This window comes from Cuculus canorus, chromosome 1 (assembly GCF_017976375.1).
Source record: "Cuculus canorus isolate bCucCan1 chromosome 1, bCucCan1.pri, whole genome shotgun sequence".
NCBI lineage: Eukaryota > Metazoa > Chordata > Aves > Cuculiformes > Cuculidae > Cuculus > Cuculus canorus.
Window position 1 is genome coordinate 169,891,150 of NC_071401.1, and position 24,516 is coordinate 169,915,665.

Genomic DNA, 24,516 nt, shown 5'->3' on the forward strand with positions numbered 1-24,516 from the left:
TCAAAGGTTTGGTTTTGAGAAAGTCTATATTTCTGCTAGTTTCCTATGTAGAAATGGCTACTTTATGTCTTTTAGTATGATCATGGGCATGATAAAATTGTAGACTATAATATTGCAGATTTATATTGGAGGAACAGACAAAATTGAAATTATTTGACAGTGTAGGTCTATCATACACATGATGACAAACAAAAGCAGTATCTTCTCTACCCTCATCTTTCCTCCCCCAAAACAGGGGAATGTTTGATTCCAGAAGCTTCTTAACAACTATCAAGTCAAACAGAAACTCCCTTTGTAACTCAGCTATATGTAATTTAGGCTACAGAAGCATGATCTGTGCTTCATGTTAATGACAAGCCAAAATAACACTTAACTTTAGAAATGCAAGCGGACGAAAACTACAGTAATGAAACACTAGGGCTAGAATATTGCAATTTGGAAATAAAGGACACCTTACAGCACAGGAAAGATTTCTAGTCTGCTTTCAATATATTCCATTTCCATACAGAGCAAATTGGAGCTACTAAGGGAAATAAATGCTTTAAATGCTTTATATAGAAATGTTAAGAAATAAATTGTATTTTCTAGAAACCTGAAAATGTAAAATGAAGATTTAGTAGAGCATGCTTTGTAGCTGGAAGTTACTTAAATTTATTATGTTTATTATAGCAGTTATTAAGAAGCAGCAACAGAATAGATTTATACTGACAGTATTGAATTAATTTATGAATCTTAAAAGATTAGTTGATATCATTATACAATTGGTTGCAATTTTTCATTTCCTAGTATTCTTTAACAACAAAGATTTTCTTCAAACTATTCTTTATTATTTTATGATAATGGCAGAAAATTACCATTTTGTTTTTGTTCTTGCTATTTTTGTTTTTCACTCCAATTTCTTTCCACTTTTCTGATAAAAAAACAGAAAAGGATGACCTACAAAGACGGGATTGGCACTATTTGCTTATTATCAGTGAGGGAAAAGAAGTATTTTTTGTTAATAGTTGTAACGCAAGTAAGGTTTCAGTTAACGAGTTCTCTTTTCTCATTGACCAGGAAGATGAAATAATCTTTTTCCTTCATGTTTCTGAAAAGAATGCATATTCAAACCAGGGATGGTTTCCAAAGGAGTGTGCTAAATCTGCTATAGTATTCCTTTCTACATGTCTTTCAGACTCAAATTAGAGAAGAAAATGTGCTTTGTCTCTAAAAGACACTGGGCTTTTGTTTTCCCATCTAGTAATGTTAGTGAAAGCTGAATCTTTTATAAAGGTTTTATATCCAGCTCTAATGATGATGACAATTTTGTCTGTGTAATGTGCCTTCTTGTTTTCTCTGCCTGTGGATGGGCAAGGCCAGAGGATGAGGAGCAGGCTTCGTTACAGGGTAAGGGGTGAGCTCTGGGTGACTGGCAGTTGGGTAGTGGATTTCATTTTCTTTCCCCTGAGCTCCAGATTGGCTCTTGTCCTTCTTGTCAAATGCTGCACAGCACTCATGGTTTTGTCAGCAGCTTTTATGTTCCGGAGGCTTTTGCTCTTCTTTATTGATACTTCTGGAGACAGACTTAGAGCTATTTTGGGCTAGTATCAATATGTTTGTACTGTTCTTGAGATGTTCATTTGCCAGAACTACACTGTCTGTCAAAATCCTCTTTAGGACCTTGGATTCTTTCATTTTCACTGCCTGCCCAGCCTGATGCAGATAGGAAATGCATGAGAGTTTTGGTATTAGATGGGCTACTGTGTGAGAGAATATGAATTTTTGTCACATTCTGTTTGTCACCTGAGTGGATACCTGTAGCCCACTGCAGACAGCACTCGTGGCATTATCCAAGTTCTCAGTGAATATTTACAGCCCAAAGCTCACAGCTATAGAAGAAGCAAATGACAACTGCTTGTTGCAAGAGTCTGTCGAGTACCTGATCTCTAAATGACGCTGTATGTGAGTGTTACAGCAGCCTGAGGATAAACTTGCTTTTGAAGCTTGGAAGAGATTTTGTTGTCATCTGCTCCCAGCCAGGGGAGAAAGCAGCCAAGGAGAGGTCTGTTAGTGACTTTAAATATAATTACTTCATCCTTTTCCCGCAGAGGCTGCAAGGCTGGCCAGATTTCAGGTGTGACCTACTGGATACTGATACTGAGATTTTGGAACACTTAAAAACCAGAGGTACTGATCCAGCTCCTTGGAGGGTTCAATGTATCCAGACTTGCCAGCTGCTGAGAGTTCCAGGTGAGTGTTAGTGAGCTTGGCCTTGCTCCAGGATGTAACAGGTGATGGTTGGGTATAGTGGGAAGGCAGGTGGTACTGAAAATAAGGCCAGAGATGAGACATAGGCAGCCCAGTTTAACTTCATTTGTGATTTGTGACAAACTGTACAAGAATACACCTAGTACTTAGCCCAACAGCTTTCGAATTATTACATATAAATGGATAATGTTCCAGAATCTGCCAGTTGGGCACATTTTCACAAAGATTTTACAGAAAGATACCCAGCTTCTAATTGTTTCCCTGTTTATGATGATTTCATTGATAGATCTTTATCTGGCAAGGAAAATCTTCAGGATTTTCAGCGTGCTTTCATGACTCGGATACATTAATCCAACTTAATTACCTACCACCAAGGCAGGGTACTATTTTTATTCCTATGCTGTTGTCTGGTCTCATATTCTAGATGAGGATTTTTACTTGTCTGATGCAGATAGCTGTTTGGGGGAGCTAAAATTGTGAGGGATGGCAGTGGTAGTATTAGTGTCAGGTTTTTTGATTTATTTTTTAAGGCTGCTTAATTTGCCATGCCATGAATAGATAAATCCCAGTGCTAAATGCATAGTTAGCCATGACAGCATGCAGTCATTGGACTAGCTTTGATGAATGGTCAAATGGTACCTTTTTGTCAGTGAAGGGAGTTAGGTATGTGATCAACGGCACTGTTTTTTTAGGATAAAAAGCAAAATTCAACTGTAATGATTATTGTACAAGGTATGATCAGTATCCTTCTTTGCTGGAGCAAATGACTACATGTATGTGATACGGTGAGCTTGTGAAGATGTAAAACTAGAAGTGAAGAAAGTAAGGAATGCTAAATTAGTCGGAGACAAGTTTTTTGTCACATATTGCGGATGTCTTTTTAGCTTGTCTTGTTTTCCTCTATCTTTTGTTGTTGGCTTGCTGTTTTTTTTAAGTTTATCCTTTCATCTATCTAGTATTATTGTCTTGCTGTCCTAATGTTCTCTTTTGCAGATTTTAATTATCAGTCTGTTGCTGCACTGCTTGGCTTCCTGTCTTTGGGAAACTAATCGACTTGTTATGATCTATTTCTGTTACTTTTTTCTATGTGATCTACTTTTATCAATCCTGAAATGTCTCACCTTCCTACTTTCATATGCATCTAGTCATGTCTTAGTCTGAATTCTAGTCTCTGTAGCTCCTTTATTCCTGATATAAACACTTCTCCTATTTCAGAACCAGCATTCATAACTGATTGTTTCATTCTTTTCGAATCTCTGACTAAAATGGTACTGAGGGTTTTTGTTCAGGTCTGCAATGGATCTTGAACTAACAAAACACCGAATTTATGCTGACAGTGTGCTTTATAAATTGTCCATAGGACAGGGAGAAGTCTTACTTTTCTGGAGGAAAGCAAAGATGTTGTGCAGATCTTCTGGTGGAACCCTTCCACTCACTGCTTCCAGTCTACTTAAATCAGAGAGGTGGTAATCACTTGGGTTGTTGATCTTGCAAAATTAGAGAGTAATACCTTGAAGGAAGTCAGACTCCAAACACTGTATTAGAATGTATGCTTTCTATTGCACTTTCAAAGAAATTGAAGTTGAATCAAATTTTGTTGAGCACAGTATTATTTTCCCAATGCGACTTCAGCAAGCTAATGGGAATTTGTATCAAGTTATAGAAATCCAGTCCCTAAAAAAGATAGAAGTTTCTGATTGTGGCAGTGTCTGCCCCATCTCTCAGGCGACATCTGCAGGGTGGTAGAAACGTGAACCCAGACATTTGTGCTGCCTGACAAATATACTCATCTAGGGATTCTTCAGAAACTTTTCAGCCAAAGCAATCAAACAGGTCTGTAACACTTATTTTGGCCTCTTCACCGAATTTAAGTCGCAACATTTTGTTGCTACTGATAGTCATCAATGAGATCTCCATCACCAAAACCTTGCTGGATTAAACGTTAGCAGTGTTAGCTGATGATCTCTTGTTTTCAACCCTTCCTGTGGCTGATTCTAAACAGGTATGATGAGGGCTGTGCTGCTGGTTCTGGAATAGCTTGGGGGAAGGCAGTATTTGGGGTCTTCCCACTCCTCTGGGGCTGGGAGGCTGACCTAGCCTGTGTCCACAGGGCTAGTGGAGTGTAGGGGAAATGTGAGGGCTGTGTGCTTCCTCTGTGGGGGACATTGGATTCTATAGCATGGGATAACAGTTTTCAGCTGAACAATTCTGAATTTTTGCCTAATCGCATACTGAAAATTACCTCTCAGTTAATTCTGCTGATTTTACTGTTAAGGACTAGGTAGGCATTCATAATTCTCATTATAAATTCTCTACATAACAAGAAAATATAATTTTAAAATATTATTTGTGATGGAGTCAGCAAGTTCAATGATGAACCTTAATTCCTGCCTTTTCAGTGACAGATATTTGTCTTTTACAGTGGTATAAAGATTCCCTTTCTATTGCAGAGTGGTCTTTGGTGTCTGAAATCTGGCTATTATTTGTCTGGCATCCTGGGTCAAAGGGATTTTATAGAGATGGGGGAATATAAATAAGCCTGTCTTCAGCAGGATTTAAGGTATGAGAAACTGCCCTGTAAACCCTCAAAAAAAAGAGAAAAGTATGTATCAGTGGAAAAAACTATTATACCTATTAAACTATTATACAGAATAAAACTTTAACATGTTAGATGTAACAGTTTGTAAATCTTTAAATGGAAAAACTTCCTACTAAATTTCCCTTTTGAGGAATGTGCTTTAAAATGGGTTTCTCCTTTAAACAGGGACAGACTGTTCACAAAAAGTTCTGTGAGGAGGTAGTATTCTATATTTTAGAAGTATATAAAATGCTGAGTAAAACTGGAGGAAAGTCTGAGTAATGTTTTATTGTAGCATAATGCTATGGGCATAATGCTAAGGCACAGGATATTGTACTGTGCTGCAGTTCTGTAATACAATGCAGGAGAAGGCTGATAGTCTTTCAGAGATTTTAGTTTTGTTTGTTTTGGATTGCATGGTGTTCTCGTGGAGCTTCCATTAGCTCTTTGCCATTTTATGAACACTATGATCAAAATAACAATGACATTTTCAGGATGAATGCTTCACTTAAAATGTTCAAAGAAGCAGTGTTTTTACATGTCAGCAGTCTACTTAAGCACCCTACCTGAATGACTGAATAGCTAAGCAAAATGCAATCACAGGAGCATTGTCAGAGCGATCATGCTGTAATATTATCAAGCTGTTGTACTCCTGTTACCTTTCAGACAGTCGTCATTACTCAGCAGGAACAAACTGTGGAGACCGTGTGAGAGTTGTGATAATCTGATAAATTGCATTTCAATGTTTGCCAAATCATTTTGTTAACTCCAAAACTCTAATTCAAGTTTTCTTTCATTATCGTATTATACCCTATGCCATTATTCACTAATAATTTGCTGAAAATAAGAAAATTATCAGTATGGAGCTGCTAGTGCCATCCTAACCAGAACATTAGTAGGAAAATCAAAATCCTCTGGGAGTAGTTCTAGGCTTGGTGATATTTTTAAAGCTTAATATTTTGTCAGCTGTCAAGAATTATCTGATTGAAGAAATTGCATTTGATAAAATTTGAAGGCTTGGGAGTCACTTTAGTAGTAATTAATCCCTCTTGCTTAAGCATTTTCCTAAACTCTATAAATCCATTTGACTACTTTAACAGACATGATACCAGTTTATTGCAGAAGTTATGTTGTGTCCCTGTTTTGCATGTGTACTTTGAAGAACTTGTCTTTAGAGACATTATTTTTAAATGGGAGAAGAAAGTAGGATTTATTCACATGAAAATGGCTCTTTCGTATTGTTTCTTTTCCCCGCACCATGTTTCCTTTTCAAATTGTCTGGAACAGTTTGAAGGGGAGATGCTGAGGGCAAGACTAGTTCACTCGCAGTTTATATAAGCAAAATGGTGCATGCTGTTCTATAAAATAAATTGTAAAGTAATTTAATGGCAGCATTTATATATATATACAGAATGTTATATGTTCAATAAAATTTTGAAGAGCTCCCTATGTAAGTCAAAAGAAAAGCAATTTTCCTGCACTCCAGTTAATTTGTTTACAGAGAGTATACCTTCTAAGGAAACAAGCAAATCTTATCACTTTCATTTAAAAAAAAATAATGATCTAGTTTTAATGTAGAAGTGTGTAGGAATCTAGAGTTTTGAAAATAACACCACACATATCATCTTAAATCAGACAAGGGTCTGAGAATCCTTGTCGCTGTGTCTTGTGTCTCCTATCCAGGTTGAAATAGATGAGGTGGAATGCACAGAAGTTTTCCCAGGGTTCAGGCTATCTGCTGTCAGTCTCTTAAATTCACAGAGCCTCTTGGAAAAGAGGACATGTTTGAATTCAGTCTGACCAATATGTGGCTTTATTCTAAACCAGATTTTTTGCATTTTCTTTGATAAAAGAGAGGAGCCTGCTCCAGAGCAAAACCCAACATCCTTGTCTATTTTGGATGAGGCATGTCACTGGAAACATGACTAGTTTACTAAGCAGTTCTTTTAATTCTTCTTTCACAATTTGCTGGAGTTTTGTCAACTTTCATAAGCTAGTTTTTCTTCACTTTTTGTTTGAGATCAAAGAAATGTTGCATTGTGAATTCTTGGTTGTTTTGTGGATACATACAGGCTTACACATATATATCTCTTTTCTTGACTATTCATAGTGATGTAACAAATACTATATTTTAGCTACATAATTTGTCACCAAATTCTTTCCTGTCATCAGTTCATGAGTGCTTTTGCTCTCCCTTCCTTCAGCACACTAAACTGGCCATGTTGTCATTATAAGATGATGTATATTATGTGATTAATGGCTGGAGGTATATACTGCTAAGTTACATGAAAAATGAACTGAAACAGGACTTGCTAGAACTAGACCAGTAGTCTTCGTTCTCTGCATTTAAAGTTTACCCTCAAAGGAAGGTAGTAAACTTCCGTAATGGAAAAACAAGCAATGACATTATCTATTCCCTTCTGTTTCAGTGTTCTGGGTGCTGTAAAGATTTGTATGGCCTAATGACCCTGGAGGTAGTCTAGGGTTTATTCATTTATTCATATCACATTCCTTTTCCGTGTATAACCTGAAAAATTGTAAGGTTTTTTTTGGTTTCTGTTTTTTTTTTTTTTATTCTTAAATTGTCCTCTTATGTCAGAGTAGTTGATGTTTGCTTTTCTTTGGTCTTTTCACACTTTTTTGCATTTCCTACCACTTATTTTTTTGCTTCTCAGAAGAAGTGGAAATGAGGACACATCAAGAATATGTACTGTGGTGCAGACATCATCATAACAATATACCTTAATTCTGTATCATAACGAAACTGGGGAGTATTTTTGTTGACTGTTTTTTTTTTCAAAACCATTTTTCATTAATTCTAACTTCTTTTTTCTTTAATAGTTTTGTAGTTTGTCTAAGAACCAATCAGTATGCAGCAATGATTGAAATGATCTTTTCTGCACCTGTTGTCTAGTCCTGTTGTCAAGTTAACTAGCTTTTTTTTTTAAATGTCTTCTGCAGCTTTTCAGTGCATTTTCTACTTTCACTAACCTAGATAAATATCAAGGGTTTTTTCTGTGTGGTTTCTACTTGCCCCTAAACTCCAGTATACTCCCCCTATTTGCTTTGAAGTTTTCTCCCTTATCTTGTGGGTAGAGGAGGGGGGAAACCAAGTTATTCCAAAAGTTAAAAATATGTATACTAGACAAAATATTTATGCTCCAATGCCATACACTTTAAGTTCAGTAGGAAAATACAACTCTTTTGAAGAGAGAACCACACCTCCTCGTCTAAGGGCAGTGAGGAAAAATGACATTGTGTTGATTATCAGAAGTGAGTTTGTTGCAGTTCAAACAGTGTACATTATGGCAGTGGAAGATAAGCAAAGCAGACAGTCCTCATGACACTTAACCATGGCTTTTATAGAGGAAATGATGGTCAATAAGTTTTTTCCTGGAGGCTGTGCACTTAGGCTCACGGGATAATTTCCTTGTTGGTTTTGTTGATCAATTTTCAGATCTCTGCTACATGGTGCAAAGATGATTAATATGATTAGAGTATTTAATACACAACCTAGTATTACTCTAAGAAGTCCAATATATTTTTCAGATTATAAATGGTTTTCTTTTTCAAGATAAAACAATTTTCCTTATGTTTATATATAGTGCATTGTCTTTGGATTCTTTTATTACTATAATATTAAGTATTCCAACTTTTCTACTAAGATTTTGTTTGGGTAGCCTCTTACAATGTCAGAAGAAAAAGAAAGAACTTTTCTCCTAAAGTGTTAAAATACAGGGGCAGGCATTTCATACAGTAGGATAAGGTAAGGAGGTAATGAAGTGATACCACTGAGAGGCATAGTCAGTAGTGATGAAACCATTTGTTTTAAACATGGTTTTAAAAAAAATCTTTTGTAGGTTAGCTTTACTTTGAGAAAATCAGGTTGCGTCTTTCCTACCAGAACTAACGTACAGCCAGAAGAAATTTGATATTGTGTGATCTTGCTAATGTGAGGAAAAAGGGCTTGTGTGCGGTTATTTAATCTGGATCAAATATGTATGGTTGAGCTGTTGTGTTGTGCAAATGTTTGTGGTGTTTGCACCCAGATACAGGCATCTGGGGTTCTTTCATTGGCCCGCAGGGCTCTACTGGGCATGGGAATGTTTTAAAAGAGAAAGTAAAAAAGTACAGTCCCCTGGCTGTGTAAATATTTTGGGGGAAGTCCTAGCACCCGTGAGAGCATCACAAGATAGACGATGAAAGTATCTGCTTGAAAATTTAACAAATGGCTTGTACAGATGGTGTCCTGAGCTGACCAGACATGAAAAGCTGCCGTTTTGCAGTGAATGGTTTGACAACTAGGGATACATCATTTTTTTGGTGTGGTGTTGCTATGTATAAGTTATAATACGTTTGTTTTGTCTCCTTTCTGATAATCATAGCTTATTGAAAGCAAAAGTCTTTTTATGACTAAAAATGTTTTGCTCAGTTTTTAATATCAAAATATCTTGAAGTTTTTATTTCTATAAAGCTCTTTAAACAAAACGCTCTAGACCAATTTTCCTGCATATGACACTGTCAGTATTTTTGTTTTGTGAGTTTTGTTTCAGGTGGTAGATTTAGATGATATTTAAAAAGAACGAAAAAGAAAATTAACAGCTTGTGCATTTCAGTTTCTTGGCTATTTTCTCTTCTATGATAGTATGTGATTTTATTTTTACACATAGCGATGATTTAATTTCCATAAGTCTTCTACAGGGAACTTTGTCAAAGGCTGTTTGGAAACTCAAATTAATATCAATCCATTCTCCTTTCTTTAGTGTTCTGGTGAACTTTTCAGGAACCATGAAGGATAGAAATGACATGATTTTTCTTTACAAAAGTTATTATGCTTTGCTTGTAATGGATATATAACTTAATTTGAAGATTCCCAATGCTTTGTTGTGACTTGCTGAGTTATCTGTCTGATGTTGTAAATAGTTAGCTTCTTTGCTGTTCTTTGGTCCCCTATCACTTACCTTTTTACTTCAAATATTCTTTTGTTATTAGAAGGCAGTGGGGAGGAAACAAAGAAACTATTATGCATAAATAGTTTAGTGTTTGAGTGTTGTTTGACTCCTTTAATGTCAGAATATAGTAAAAAAAAAAATTAGTTTTTTTCCACTGTGTCAGTTGATCAGTTGAATATAAAAATTCCTGTGTGGAATTTTCCTGTGACTGTGGCCCACAGAGTAACATCCCAAGATGTTTTCTGATGTTCTACATTCTATACAGAAGAGGTGAGTCTGACTGAAAAGGGAAAGCACAGTTTGCCCAGGGTAGGTGGTAGATCTTGTCGTAGGCCTTTTGGGATGGAGCAGGGGACTTGATATCTAGGACAGACCCTAAATGGGTACTCATGTTATAAACATTCAATTTAGAATGAAGGGGATCTAATTTTGTTGTCCTTAAGAATCGTGGGTAATACTTTAGGGAAAATGAGTAAAAAATCAGTGTTTCATTGCTTATTACGTTTTGACTTCTGGCTCTAACAGGATGCGTGTTCTACAAGGTGTTTATCTTCCTGATGAGTAATCCTGAGTTTAACTGATGAAGTATGAACATTACTCCTCTTTCATCAAATGGCCACTAAATGATGTGATCTGCCTTGGTTTTATAATGGGCCTTGTGTGGGAACATCATGTGCCATTGATGATTAGTTGTGCATAGGTCATTTCAATCCTCCCTCTCTCTCTCTCTCTGAGGCAAAAGTTAGGTTGTTTTTAAAGAAGAAGTGACCTTTTCCAAATATGAACAAATAATATAGTTTGGGTAGTGTATAAAATCTTTGGCGTGCCTTTTCAAGAGGAGGATACAGTTTACCAGCTAGTTGAAATAAAGGTATGTTTTAGTGTAGTTTTAAAGGTAAAACATAATATAAGCTGTGAAATGGTGTTCCTCTGACGTCTCGAAGTCTGGGGAAGTTAAAGTTCTTCCAAAAAGATTACAGGAATGCTGTTGCAATACAATGCGACTATAACTTCAAAAATACCAAGATCTGGCCAGTTTGTGAGTTACCATATTTTGAGTGTGCCTTTTCTACCAAGGTGATCAAACACCAAATTCCCCAAAACTTTTCTTCGTACGAGTTGCAGAACAGGAAACTTGGAAGTCCGAAGTTTCTCTAAACATCAGGCTCATGTAGTCCTTTCAGCTTTGCATGCCTCTGTTCTTGCTTCTGCGTGTTCAAGGAGCGTGGCATCACTGATTTTAGCAGTGTGAGACTCCGGTTTCAGAGCATGTTACATAAACCCACATAAGGCTAAAAAAGTTCTGATCGTCCTTGTCTCTCTCTTTCTGTCTTATTAAGTTCTAAAATTGACTGAGATCTAAGGAGCTGACTTGATAAAAGTAGAAATATGTGATGTTGAATTTCCAGGGATTGGGTTTAGTCAATGAATTTGTTCTATGACTACACAGAAGTCTTACATGACTCTGAAGAAGTTTTGCTGACTGCAAGTATTAATTGCTAATCTAGAATCATTTCATAATGAGTTTTTATACAGATGCTGTAGAACCCTCTACTTGGTTTCAGAGACAGCAAAATTAACTATAATGCCTGTGCCATGTATTGGCATGTGGCCTTAGCTGCTATCAGTGGAGCTGCTGTGACTGTCATGCTATTTAAGAAAAAGTAATCTCTTACATGCAATTTTAAGGATACTGCTGCAGAGTATTTGCTTTGTAATTATGTAAAGAGCAACTGTGATCTGTTTCAGTGCTTGTAGCAAACCCAAGCTACTACAAAATAGTTTCACTTTTTATAGTCATTTTGTTAAGTAACAAAAGGCATTCTGAAGAGTGATCTTTGAGGTATTTAAATGTTTAAGATCTGATGTGTGTGAAGGTTTTAATAATAAATGAACTAATCTACTGAGGTTAACAGAGAAGAGAAGAAAGGCAGTAGTTACCAGGGTAAGACGTTTGATGTAACACTGTAGTAAATCACCTGTGTCTGACAGATGTGATGCCTTAGGACAGTGTGTCAGGTGCTGTCTATGCTCTATGCTTTACTTTTTCTGATTTCCAGTAAACATACTTATCAGAGGAAACAGAAAATCAGGGTTAATGTAAGGAGAAATGAAGAATAATGAGACTTTTAACATGAAATTTTCCACATGCAACATTCCGTTTAGAAATGGCCTTCACAAATTAGCTCTGAATCAGGTGTGCTAGGAGTTTTTCTTATTTTTTCCCACTAGTATAAAATTTATGTCACAACTTTTTATTTTTTTAAGCCAATAGAAATTGTGGATCATAACTAAGTTATGGCAAACAAATGAAAAAACCCCAACAGCCAAACCCCCCAAATGATTTCTCTTTTCATGTCCCTTATGCTGTTTACATTAGGAGTGACTGGATGTTGAATTTAGATATCAGGATAACTAACTGGCAACTATACTAAATTATAATATATTTCTTCTTTATTACTTTATTGCATATTGTTGACTAACTGACAACCTCATCACTCAGTCCAGTCTATGCGAGCACATCCCTGCTTGAACACAGCACTTAGAAGGTCCAAAAGGGTGGAAGCTTCTCCAGTATAGAGCAAATTACAGAACCAAGAGGCATCTTGATAATGTTAAATCACTTGCAATAAATATTGTAGGTAGCAGTGTAAGTCTATGTGAGATATTTTGTAAATCTAGTAGTTGACTTAAACATTTTATGTGGAACTATTTTTTGTTTTCTTCATGTGTTTGAAGAAGCTTGGGTTTTCTGAGTGTAAAATATGTATATGGAATTTTTTAGAGAGTATTTGTTGGATAACAGCGCCAATGACAGTGATACAATGATTGCTCTACAGAATTCTAAGAGTAGGAAAATAATGAACAGAGGCTGAATGTTTTTTTAAAGTACTTTACATGAATTTCTGTTCCACAGTAGATAGGGAAAACCTCATTTTTTGGCATACCGAAACTAGGGAATTTTTTTTTGGCTTGCAATGTAGTTTGATGTGTTTGATAAGCTATGACCATTCAGGTGTGACTCTGTTCCCTCCCTAGAACTGCCTTTACAGACTGTCAATTTAGGAATCTCCAGGTTATGCTGGAAGTTTGGCAATTTGTTCATGCAATTGACTATATTAGAGGTTACAGGTATGTGAGTTTGTCTTTTAAGTCTATCTGTTCTGACAGGTTACTACAGAATTACTCCTTCATGCATCCTAATTTAACTTTTTTTTTTTCTGGTAGCAAAAGTAGTTCGCTAAAACTTTGGTCTAAACATTTTTTTCCATGTTTAAAAATGCTCTTACATGACAGTAATAACTTATATCTCGAACTCATGTTTTTAGGCATGTAGAAATATTACTCCGTGGTATCAAATATGCAATCAAGTTACAGTTGTTTAATATCACTGCAATGAACAGTCTGTACATGCACTGTTAGCATAGAACAGCTCTGAGGTCATTTGTCCAAGCACATTGTCTTTGCAGTAGAAACTCAGCTGAATGCATATAGAAGCTTATAGTAGCTCGGCTTGTTGATGATAACCCATTCAGATATTCAAAGTGGCAATGTCTCTGAATTCTAAATCCTACGAGATTTCAATAAAAGTTGAGATCCTCTGCATCCAGATAAATTTTATGGAAATAGAAGTTTGACCTTTACATCACTGAAGCATTTTAATATTTATTAATAGAATGCTAATTATTCTACAAAGCTTGGGGTTTGTTCTGGTGGCTCAGTGAAAAATACATGTTGGGGAACCCAGAGAAGAGATCCCAGTACCAATGTGTGCCCAATGGCAAGTTGGGTTTCACCAAGTAACACTTGCCCCTTCATTCCTTTTGGTAAAAGTAATTTTCAGGTATGAATATTCTGTGCCTTGTTTATTTCGGGCTTTTGCTTGCACAATGAAATTTAGTGCACTGCTGGCTTTGATTCCCCTGGGAACTTTGTTGCCTTTAGAGTTAGTACTCAAAACCAAAAAGACCCAGGGAACTGCAGCACCCAGAGCTTTGTTGCTTGAGGGACAATTGATTGTAACATTTTTGTCCTGATACACAAATGAGTTATTGGTCTGGTAGTGGTCCAGTACTAACGATCTGTCAGTATCTGCGGACAGTTACCTAGTCAGTATGGCCTGAGATACTGAGTCATAAGAACAATCATATATATTTGTCTGCCCTGGCACTGTCAGAATATCCAAAAAAGCTTATTATGGTTTGTGTTAGGTAATAAAGCATTCTGGATCTTCAGTCCCTTCTGTGACCTCTGTGGGGTTCCCAGAACATACGGAAGCATCATTGAAATAATGTTCAGAGCAAATCTGGATGAAATGATTTTTGCCTTTTGACAGACTACTCAAGCTACTGTGTAGATTTTGCTCTACAAGAACTTGCCATTAAAAATGCATTTAGTAGGCTGAGACATATGGAAGCTATAATGCATCTGGTCCCTAAAGCCAAATTGTGTATGAAGCACTATTGGTCTTTTTTTTCATTTCAAAATGTTCTCTGCTCTGATGATAGATTAAATGGTTTGTAATGCTTCCCAATATGTTGACATTCATGTAAATCAACATATAATCTATCAGTATTGTATCCTTTTGTCTAGTGATATTTCTCACTATGGATTTTGTATAGGACTAAATACAGAATATTGGAGAAGTGATTAGCTTAGTTACACTACTCTTGTAGTTTTAAAACAGGAGAGTGTTTCGATGCATTTTATTTTGGTTTAAAAACTCCATCCCCAAAAACAACAGCTGACAGTCTTATTAACAAAGAGATAAGACTGAGAATATGAGTACTTGCACAAGTGTAAAAGGTAGTTGATGATGTATTGTAATGTTCCTCAAGTAAAGCATTGTTAAGAAGTAAAAGGCAATCATAATGTAAAATATAAACATAAAAGACATTAAAGACAATCCACAGACTTGATATATGGATATACGCTTCTCATCTAAGAGGCCGTCTACTAAATGTAACTCTGAGGAACTATACTATTTCTGTTCTCAGATAGGATTATATTAATAATTAGCTTAAATTTCAAAACAATATTTCCACCTCTTGACTAGCTATAGAAAGCAAACTTGAGGCTATTTAGGACTGCAATGGCATGTTCACTCTGCACAAGATGAACACACGTAGATCTCTCCTGAGCTAATAGTAACCACTTAGCTCCAGACCTGAAGAGCAATTTAGCTGCAGTGGGAGAAGGTAGCATATGAGCTATTTTTTCAGATCAGGCATTCAGAGGGCTTCTGATGCAGAGATGTAAAGTGTGTCTAAGCCCCCCCTATACTGACAGATTCTGCCCTTGTTAAATGTTTCTGGTGATTGCCTACAGTGTCTGCTTAAAAGCAGATGTAAGATCTGAGCTTGTCACGAGTCTGAGATCTTGCTGACAACATTGGCTTCCACCTCTGAAAGACAAGGTACTTAATTCACTTGTTAACTAAATCAAGGCTACTTAATTTAATGAAAACACTGTGATTTGGTGTTGTAAAATGTTCTGGCAGGATCAGGTTGATGTTGCAGCTCACTGATGCCTATTCTCTCTGTCAGCCATTCAGCTGGATTGACAGAAGAGCTGGTATGGTCATTGCAGTGACCAAATTAAGGGACTGATCTAGCTGAAACACACCCCAGTGAAATGAAACAAAATGTTCCCCATCTTTTGCCATTTCTTACACCCAAACAGTTTTTTAGGAGGAGGATTTTGTGATAACAGACCACGTTTACAGATGGCAAGTACTGCAGAGCTCAATTCCTAGCTCTTCCACTGAATAGTTGAGTGACTTTGAAATTATCATTCTCCTACTGTTTGTGATTATTTTAAAATTCTAATGTAAGCTGAAATATTTTTCCATTGGAATATTTCAGTTTTAACAGACTTTTGCCAGAGCATTTACCTTGCATCAGTGTCTGGTGAGCTGTGTGAAGACTTTGCTCAGTGCCTGAAAGCCAGCACTTGGTCTTAGTTATAGTCTCCTGAAGCGTTTGGATCTCCCTGTGATGCAGGAAGCATCTTGAGAACCTTAGGTGTCACAGTTTTACCAAGAGGCTTTCAGGACTTCAGTGCTTTATTTGTTTTAGCAATCTTTCCTTGAGGATGTCATAGAAAGAGTAGTCTTTTAAGAGTACATTTGAGTAATCCACTTCCTTCATCCTCTGAATGATAGTCCTTTATGGTCATCAGTGGAGTTCTTCCCGAGTCTCAGTACAATAATTTTCTCTCAATAGTTTTGTAGGTTTCTGTGATAATCTTCTAGCCAAGTTGTTTTATTGGGGGATTATTTCATAATGTAAACAGACCACATAATAACTGCGACCTCATTTGACACATCACAATTCAACAGAGAAAAATCTTCTGCATTGTCGTATTAAAAAATTCCTTGTTCAACATAGTATTTCCCAATTTAGTGCATCTACATGCTGTTTTAGTAAACTGCATATGAAAAGAGGGATGTAAACAGTCTTTGGCTGTGCCTGTATGGAGATCTTGGGCATTGTTGTGCCTTGTATTTACTTGGAGTTCTCCCAGAACATGCTCATTCTGGAACAGAGCAGTAAGACAGAGGTAGCAGACCAGGGACCGGATCTCCTGGTTGGACATACCCTGTGTATCATGTAGCCATAATGTCCAGTGCTTGTTTTTCAGCTGTGGCATCCTAGCAGAGGTATGACATCTGACTGTGAAATTTCTGTGGTCTATCTCAGGGCAAGGTGAAACAAACCCTAACCTCAGCTGGGCTGTTATGTTATCTGTCGAAGTTCTGAAGCAGACTGAAAATGCTAGCCCATTTGTACTGGGAGGTGGTTCAAAAAGCTGCCCTTCATCGGTTCTCAAGTGTCTGTTGACTTCCAGCTCAGATGAGGTGTTATGGACCCACAATATACAATAACAGGTCACGTGTGAACATAAGACTGATCCAATAGCAGTTTGTCTTAGGGAAGGCTGAGATAAATTATGTGTTTGGGTAGTCTATAGCAAAATTTTCATGTTTGAAGCTTGTTTAGTTTGTCTAATAAAGAGCTAATACTTTTCTTATGTGGATTTTAGAGGTTGTATATTTGAAAAACCTTGTAGTAGGATCACTGCTTTTTTTTTTTTTTTTTTTTTTTTCTTTTCTGTGCAGAGGAAGAGTAGCAATGACTGAATGCTGTGGTGATCCAGACTTAATTTATGTAGCAGTTACCTTCTTAAACTAGAGTTTGATTTAATCCACTTGCAAACTGAGTAATGGGAAGTTCCTTTCTACACAGAATAAGTTTTGTGTAGTGTATAGAAAGACACAGATTCTTTGTGGAAAAAGTGAGGAAGACTGTCCATACTGTTTTGTGCAATGACTGAAGCAGTGGTAGTTTATGACTTTGGGAAGGAAAAAAGAAACAAGTGTATTTTTTTTTAAATTTCTTTTTGTCCACACATAACTCAGAATTGGCTTAGTGTAAAAATGTCAAACTTACTTTATAATCTTACTCTCATCACCATTACCTTGCTGTCCAGTACTAGACTGACCTTCCAATAATACATTCTGTGTGAGCAGTTGGTCTTGACTGATAATATGTGGATTTTCAGCAACAATTGGTAGTAGTACCTACAAACTACAGGGCAAGAATTTGTTTAGTGATAGGAACAGTAAGAAGAGGTGTATGCACAGTGAATATACACACTTTTCTGTGGACTGCCAATGCTGAATTTATCACTGTTCCAGTTCATCACAGTTCCAGTTCAGTTTATCGTATTGACATCATATACAAGTTTCAAACCTAGAAACCTAGACACAACAAACCCATACCCTAACCCAAACCCTAACCATAACCCAAAACCCAAGCGTAACCCAAACCAACACCCCAAACCCTAACCCAAATCCTAACCCTAACCCCAAGCGTAACCTAAACCAACACCCCTAGCCCCTAACATCTAACCCTAACCCATAAACCATAACACTAAACCATACAATCTAAACCATAACCCCTAACTCTAACCTCTAATCTCCAACTCGAACACAAACCCTAACCCTAACCCAAACACTAACCTCTAGTGTAACCCGAACCAACACCCTAAACCCTAACCGTAACTGTAACCCTAATCCCAAGCATAACACAAACCAACACTTCTAACCCAAATCCAAACACTAACCCTAACTCCAAGCATAATCTGAACCAACACCCTAACCCTCACCCTAACCCTGAACCCAAGCCCAAACCCTAACACTAACCCTAACTCTATCTCCCCAACCCAAAGCTCCCAACCCCAAAGCCCTAAACCTAACCTATGCCCAAACCCTAACCCCCGAACCCAAAACCCAACCCAAACCTCTAAACCCATATCCAAACCCTAACCCCAACCCCCGAACTCTAACCCCTCAAACAAAGAACCCCAACCCAAACCCTAATGCAAACCCAAACACGAACAGAAACCCAAATGCAACCTCTAACCCTAACGCTAACTTTCTGCTGAGCAGAAGCATGGCTGCCAGGTAGTCACACGTAATTACAGAGAATGCTCACTGTGATTTTTAAAAAGCAATTATGCTCTGATATGCAATCCCACAAAGCAAAGAAGAATGGGGGGTAGCTCAAAGTAAACAAGCTGGATTTGGTTCATTTTCGATATATCATTTATTGACATTGTATACATAACTGCAAACTGTTCCTGTGCAAAATCTTTGGAGGTCTTTGATTGCGCTGGTGAAACAGAGAATACAATTTGAAGATGAAGAAATTGCTGGACAGATGCACCAGAGTATTATCTTTGGAGATGTACTTGCCTTTATTGCTGATGTTAATTAATGATGTAAGGAACTGCCATTCTGCATAAGAGCCTGATATGAGTTGGAGGATCTGATGCTTAATTTTTAACAAATACTGTATTTTTTTTTCTTTCAAAGTGATGGCTCCTTAGGAGGCAGTAAACACAGAAATCTACCCTTGGTGCCATTCTTTTTAGAATTCACACGGGAAGTGTGCTTCAAGACATGATGCCAAAAAACAAAACTGCACATCCTGTAGAGATCTGTAGCTCTGTATATTCCCTGAAGCGTTGTTTAAACCCTGAATGCTGATCTTTGGCAGGATTCTTCACTCCATGAGATCCTGCATTCTGATTGTTCTCCTTGTTTTTAAAAGCTAAGTGATTTATTTATTTATTTCACTTGAAGCTTTGAGCTAGGCTGCCTGGTGATTTTTATACACTGCACTGCTTACGGCATAGAGACCATGATATTGGTAAGGCCTGGAACATACAGTTTATGTTTCTTGAAGCAAAGTGTACAGTTAATTTGTTTAATCCTTTTGATATTTAAGCTGCTCTGTGGTTGGACTCCTGATTTCCTTGTCTCAGGGCTTCAAAACTTCCTGCTTTCCTCTGGGTGAACAGGCTATCAGTGGACTGGGATAAAATTGTTCTTAGCTTTCTGTACAACTAGAATGGACTTAGGTTATTCTGCCCCTGTACTCGCCACTGGTGACACCACACCTCGAATGCTGTGTTCAATTTTGGTTCCTTCGCTACCAGAAGGATGTTGAGGCTCCAGAGCATGTCCAGAGAAGAGCAACGAAGCTGGTGAAGGGGCTGGAGAACAAGGCTTACAAGGAGCGGCTGAGGGAACTGGAGTTGTTTAACCTTGAGAAGAGGAGGCTAAGAGGAGACTTTATTGCTCTCTACAACTACCTGAAAGGAGGTTGTAGAGAGGAGGGTTCTGGCCTCTTCTCCCAAGTGACAGGTGATAGGACAAGGGGGAATGGTCTCAAGCTAAGCCAGGGGAGATTCGGACTGGACATCAGGAAAAAAAATTTCACAGAAAGGGTCATTGGACACTGGCAGAGGCTGCCCAGGGAGGTGGTTGAGTCACCATCCCTGGAAGTATTTAAAAGACGGGTACATGAGGTGCTTAGGGACATGGCAGATAGGAATGATTGAACTCGATGATCCAAGAGGTCTTTTCCAACTTGTTGATTCTATGATTCTATGACTTCCAAGTTTAGCTAAGATCAGTTGTTTTCCTGGCATCTTGCAGACTGCTTTTGCTTTCAATTTCTTTGTTTGGTTGGTTTTTTACCTTCCCAGCCAAGTTAGTAATATAGCTTCAAATCATTCTCTGCATCTGAACCCACTTGCTGCTTCTGAAGTTGTGAAATTAGTGCTCTGTACAGAAGTCTCTCTGTAGTGCTTTTAAATTTAAGCGTTAGTCTGTAGCAATAAAAAAGCACTTTTGTGCCTGCCTATGCAAAAGATGGGCAGAATTAAGACTTCACTGACTGCTGTGAAGGGCTGGATAAAAAGCTTCTATTAGTTGTCTTCCTTGCCATTTCCCCTCTTCTCTGGCCGTAGCTAACAACATAATTGCTGATCCTTTGGACATTGAGATTACACAAAGTGACTGGAGTGATCTAATAGCTTGCTGCTGCTGCTGTGAGTGGCTTTCTTGCATCCTGGGTCTCTTCCCAGGAATTTTGTCCTTGCTGACACTGGTGCAACTTGATTTCACTGAACTGTTAGAAATTTAGCCTGCGGAAAGATGGGAGGAAAAAGTCAATTGCTTTCTTCCAATCTAACAGTCTGGATGAACTTACTTGAGAGGATTGGGCCAAGGAGAGATCCTGACTACATTTCTGGGAGCTGAGGAGCACCAAGGAAGGAAGCAACCCCTGTCAGCTGCTATGGTCTATTTTATCAGTATTATAGTAAAGTCCTCCTATAGTACTCCTCCTCGGCAGATGCTTAACATGGCTGATAAGCCCAGATGCACCAGGGCAATGCTGACTATGTTTATCAGATAGTTAAGTCTGGCACAGCACTTACGGTAGCTTTGCTACCTGCCTGATTTTCTCTCTCATAACTACAGTTGTGATTTGAGCACGCAAAATCAGTATCTCCTAAAACAGTGGGTGTAGCTCAGAAATCTATGCTGTGCATGTACAGTAAGTATATACTCTTTGGGCACAGGCATGCCATCTCTTTGAGAGTAGTGAATAAAATTGACCGTGCTTTAAATTGCATTAGGAAGATTTTTCAAGTTTTCAGCTCCCACGGTAAAAATCCAGAACTCGGTAATGCGACAGTAAAATATCATTTGCTTTTTCACTAAATGAACAGTAGAATACTTCCTGCTGGGGAAAAAAGAAGTTAACAGTTGAAATCTTTAAGCCAAAAATTCTAAAATGTAAAATATTTTGCTGCTTAATGGTATGTGCTAATGCCGTGATCTGGTTTAGAACTCTCTCTCTACTTTGTGATTTCATTTCTCAATACAGATCAGAAGCACTCCCTTAATTTCTAATACTCTGCTGTTATTATCTAGGTTTAAGAATTTTATATGTTTTAATCTTAATGACAGCAGCATTTCTTCGCTCGAGACCAAGGACCAGTTCTTTTGTCAGCTTTTGTCAGCTCTGTGTAATCCAATAACTGCTCTAACAGTGTGGCCTGCAGGCTGTCAACCAGATGATCATCACTTAAATCTTTGCCTTATTTTATCATAGGAGCTCAGTCTACCATATTTTGACGTACTGCTGGCATTAAACTGTTGGAATTGACCTCTTTCACTCCATGGATTGAAGCAGAGGTTTTTACTTCGCTGTCTGCAGCTCTACAGTTCTGGTGTCTGTTCAGCATATGCTAGCACCATATGTGATAAAGAGAGGTGTTAGCTTTTCCCTTCTCTCTGTGAGTAACCCGTGAGGCTGTGGGTGATACCTTGCATATGCGTCAGGCGTACTGACTGCAATCCCTCTTGCGATCAGAGCAGGCTGATGTTCTGTGCTGTAATCTCACAGCCGTATAGATGGCTAGTTAAGAGTCCTGTCATACTGATTTCTTCCTTGCTGAATGTTGTGTTTTAAAACTATTCGCTTAAGGGTGGTTTTGGTGTTTAGGGTTTTTTTTTTTTTTAGTTCATCAAGCTGTGTTTTGAGCTATAGTCTTATCTTAACTGTACATGGTCCTCATTTATTAATACAGTAGTGGCCAAGAAATCAATCTGTAATGATTCAAACCAGACATCCCTCAGAGTTCCCTTTTGTCTTATGAAATATCATATATGGAGTTATGGCAATAAAGGACATTTTTCTTGAACTGAAATAGCAATGCAGAACAGAAAATGAGTTTTGGGTGTGGGAGGGGGAGAAGGACAGTGGAATAAAGCTCCATCAGCTGGCATTGCTGAAAGAAATGTCTCTCCCCTGCTCTGAGAGTTACTGAAGTAGATCATCCGTTTGCCTAGCAGGTTGCTGGCACTAAATGAAGAAAGTTCACAAAGGTGTGAAAGGACCATTACAGTGTCATCAGCAATGAAAGGTGATCACTCACTCACTGGGGGAATGAAAGATTCGGACTTTGAAGTCTTGAAATTCTTCTTGCCCCATCCTAACCTGACGACACTGCTGGAGGAGCATGGGGCTTTTTAATTTTGACTTTTTGGTTGACTAGTTGTCAAAATACTATGGATTTCTTTTTTCCATAAATATTAGGCCTTTTTTTCTGAGTAGGTGTTCTTTCCCCTTAGGAGCAGGTGGAAAATTAAAACTATGGCTTCTGATAAGAGAAAACACAATCTAATGTGTCCTCATAGGGCAGAAGAGAACATTTAGAAGATGGGGCTGTCCTTCTCGTGCATGTGTGCTTATTTTTTCCCTTTGATTTTTTTGCAGGCTTTGAGATGTAACCATGTGTTTTGTGGTAAGGTGGATTTTATTTTAGAGCTCAGATAACTTTTAAAAAAAGTAAACACAGTGCAATTATGCAGCTCCTGGAGTTAAGAGCTATATAACAAACAAAGTTTATTATCATTGGCTATAATGCTTTGGTAAGCTAACTGAACTTGCTTGATCAATAAGCAGGCATACTACCTCGAGTATTACAGTTTAAATGTCTTTGGTTTCCCTACACTACCAGGCTTAAATGGAGAAGTATGTAGTAAAGCTTCTTTCAACTAGATCTGACAAATAATTTGACAAGAAAATACCTCTCTCTGCACCTTGGAAACTCTTGTCTTCCATCAGTGAAAATTGTAAAATGATTATAATTATCTGGAAATTTTTGGCTGTGGCATAAGAGAATGGTAGTGTCACCTCACTAGTAATTTTATTTTCAAGCTGATGATGGGCTTTATAGACAAGAATATATTCTTACTATACAATGCATGTAATGTAGATGTGCATGTGCACGTATCCAACTATCTCTTATAACTCCTGAAATTCAAAATAATTGAAAAAACGTCTGTTTCACCTCTTGGCAAAAAATATGTGTCTGTTCTGGAGGTAACTTAGATCTCAGTGAAAGGGTTTTGATATTCTTAACAATCCCCTACATTCATAAAAGTAAAAGAAAAACTTAATAGGAATGTTTTTTGTGGGAGGGAGTCTTGATGAAAAGAAGATAGTTTTGATAAAAAAGATGATGGATGTCTTTCTGTTAGAGTATAGGAATGGGAGAAACTATAAAAGTCTTTGAAAAATGGCACATTACAGCACAATGACTTTTTAATATATTTTTTTTTTCAGTGTTTTATTTTTTTGAGTTTTGGACAGGATTTAAACATGAAAGGACATATCCCAAGTATTACTGGGTCTAATAAATTCTTGGATCATTGGTACTTCTGAAGTTGTTGAAAGTTATGTTTGCTGAGATTCTAATATGTTTCATATTTAACTAGTATATTCTCTGCCTCTCCTATTGCATTTGAAGCTGGAGGGGAGTAGGGTAATTATACTAAACCAAAACCAGGGCTGATCTCTGTCTGTTTGGAGCTATCTAAAAGTATTTGAAGTGAATGGAGAGTCCCACTGGCTGTATACTGTGGATCAGATGCTTCATGAATTCTTCCTTTATTGACTCATTTTGTATCTTTTATATGGTTAGTATTCTTCAGTAATTTATTTTATGCTTATTCACATCTATTACAGGGCCAAGAACGTACTGTTGGCACAGCAGACAGCAAAGTGGGTCTTTTTTTCTGAATAGGTTTTTCTCTGATATAGGTGTGTTGGAATTAAAGATTTTGAAAATATGGTTTAATATGAACCTTTGAAGTATCACGAGAGCCTTTACGCACTTTTTCTATAATAGTATAAATTATTTATTACTAAACTGTAATAAAACTGCAGTCTTTAGGCTATAAAAATAATGTTTGTCATCTTCTGGTTCTTGAAAATTTTAACTATTTTTCACTAGTGTTTTTCCATTACATGAGAAGGTCATATGTGTTATGAAGAAATATGAACTACAACTAAAACTCCAAAGAAGGAGAAAAAGTGGGAAAACAAAGCTTGGGCAACTATCTTGCCAGATGCAGGATGATCCCTATAAGAATATTCCCGTGACTTAATTTTTTAAAATCTTGTGAACATCTCTTTTTAAATTTTACTCCCCTATTAGACGTAGGAGGTTGTGATGTTCATTTATTGTTCCTATGGTGCATGATCATGATTTGATCCTCTCTCTTTCTCTTTTCCGTTTATTTTTTTCTCTACTTTGTGAGATTTGTTTTTTAGTCATTTATCATTTTATCTTTTGCTAGTGTGTTCTTTTTATCACATTAGTTATTATTTCATTAATCTTCTGATAGAGAATGAAAAATTTATCAGTATGAAAGAGTACAAAGGAAAAAAAAGTTCAATCTGGAGAGATACCCTGATGATCAAGAAAAGATGGGATCTGTGAACCATGGAAGATAAGAACTGTGAAAACTATGAGATCCATAACTCTGCTATATCTAGAATGAACAAGGTATCGTTAGACAAATCTACTTTC

At 37.3% G+C, this 24,516-nt stretch overlaps 1 long non-coding RNA gene across 2 annotated transcripts in view; it reads left to right on the top strand.

The window, feature by feature from the left end:
* The first annotated feature begins 2,090 nt into the window (after positions 1–2,090).
* LOC128854231 (uncharacterized) overlaps positions 2,091–24,516 on the top strand; it is a 50,604-nt gene continuing 28,178 nt past the window's right edge. For both annotated transcript variants that reach the window (XR_008453208.1, XR_008453209.1), the window contains exon 1: positions 2,091–2,229. This is a non-coding gene — a long non-coding RNA (uncharacterized LOC128854231). The remainder of the gene's footprint in view (positions 2,230–24,516) is intronic.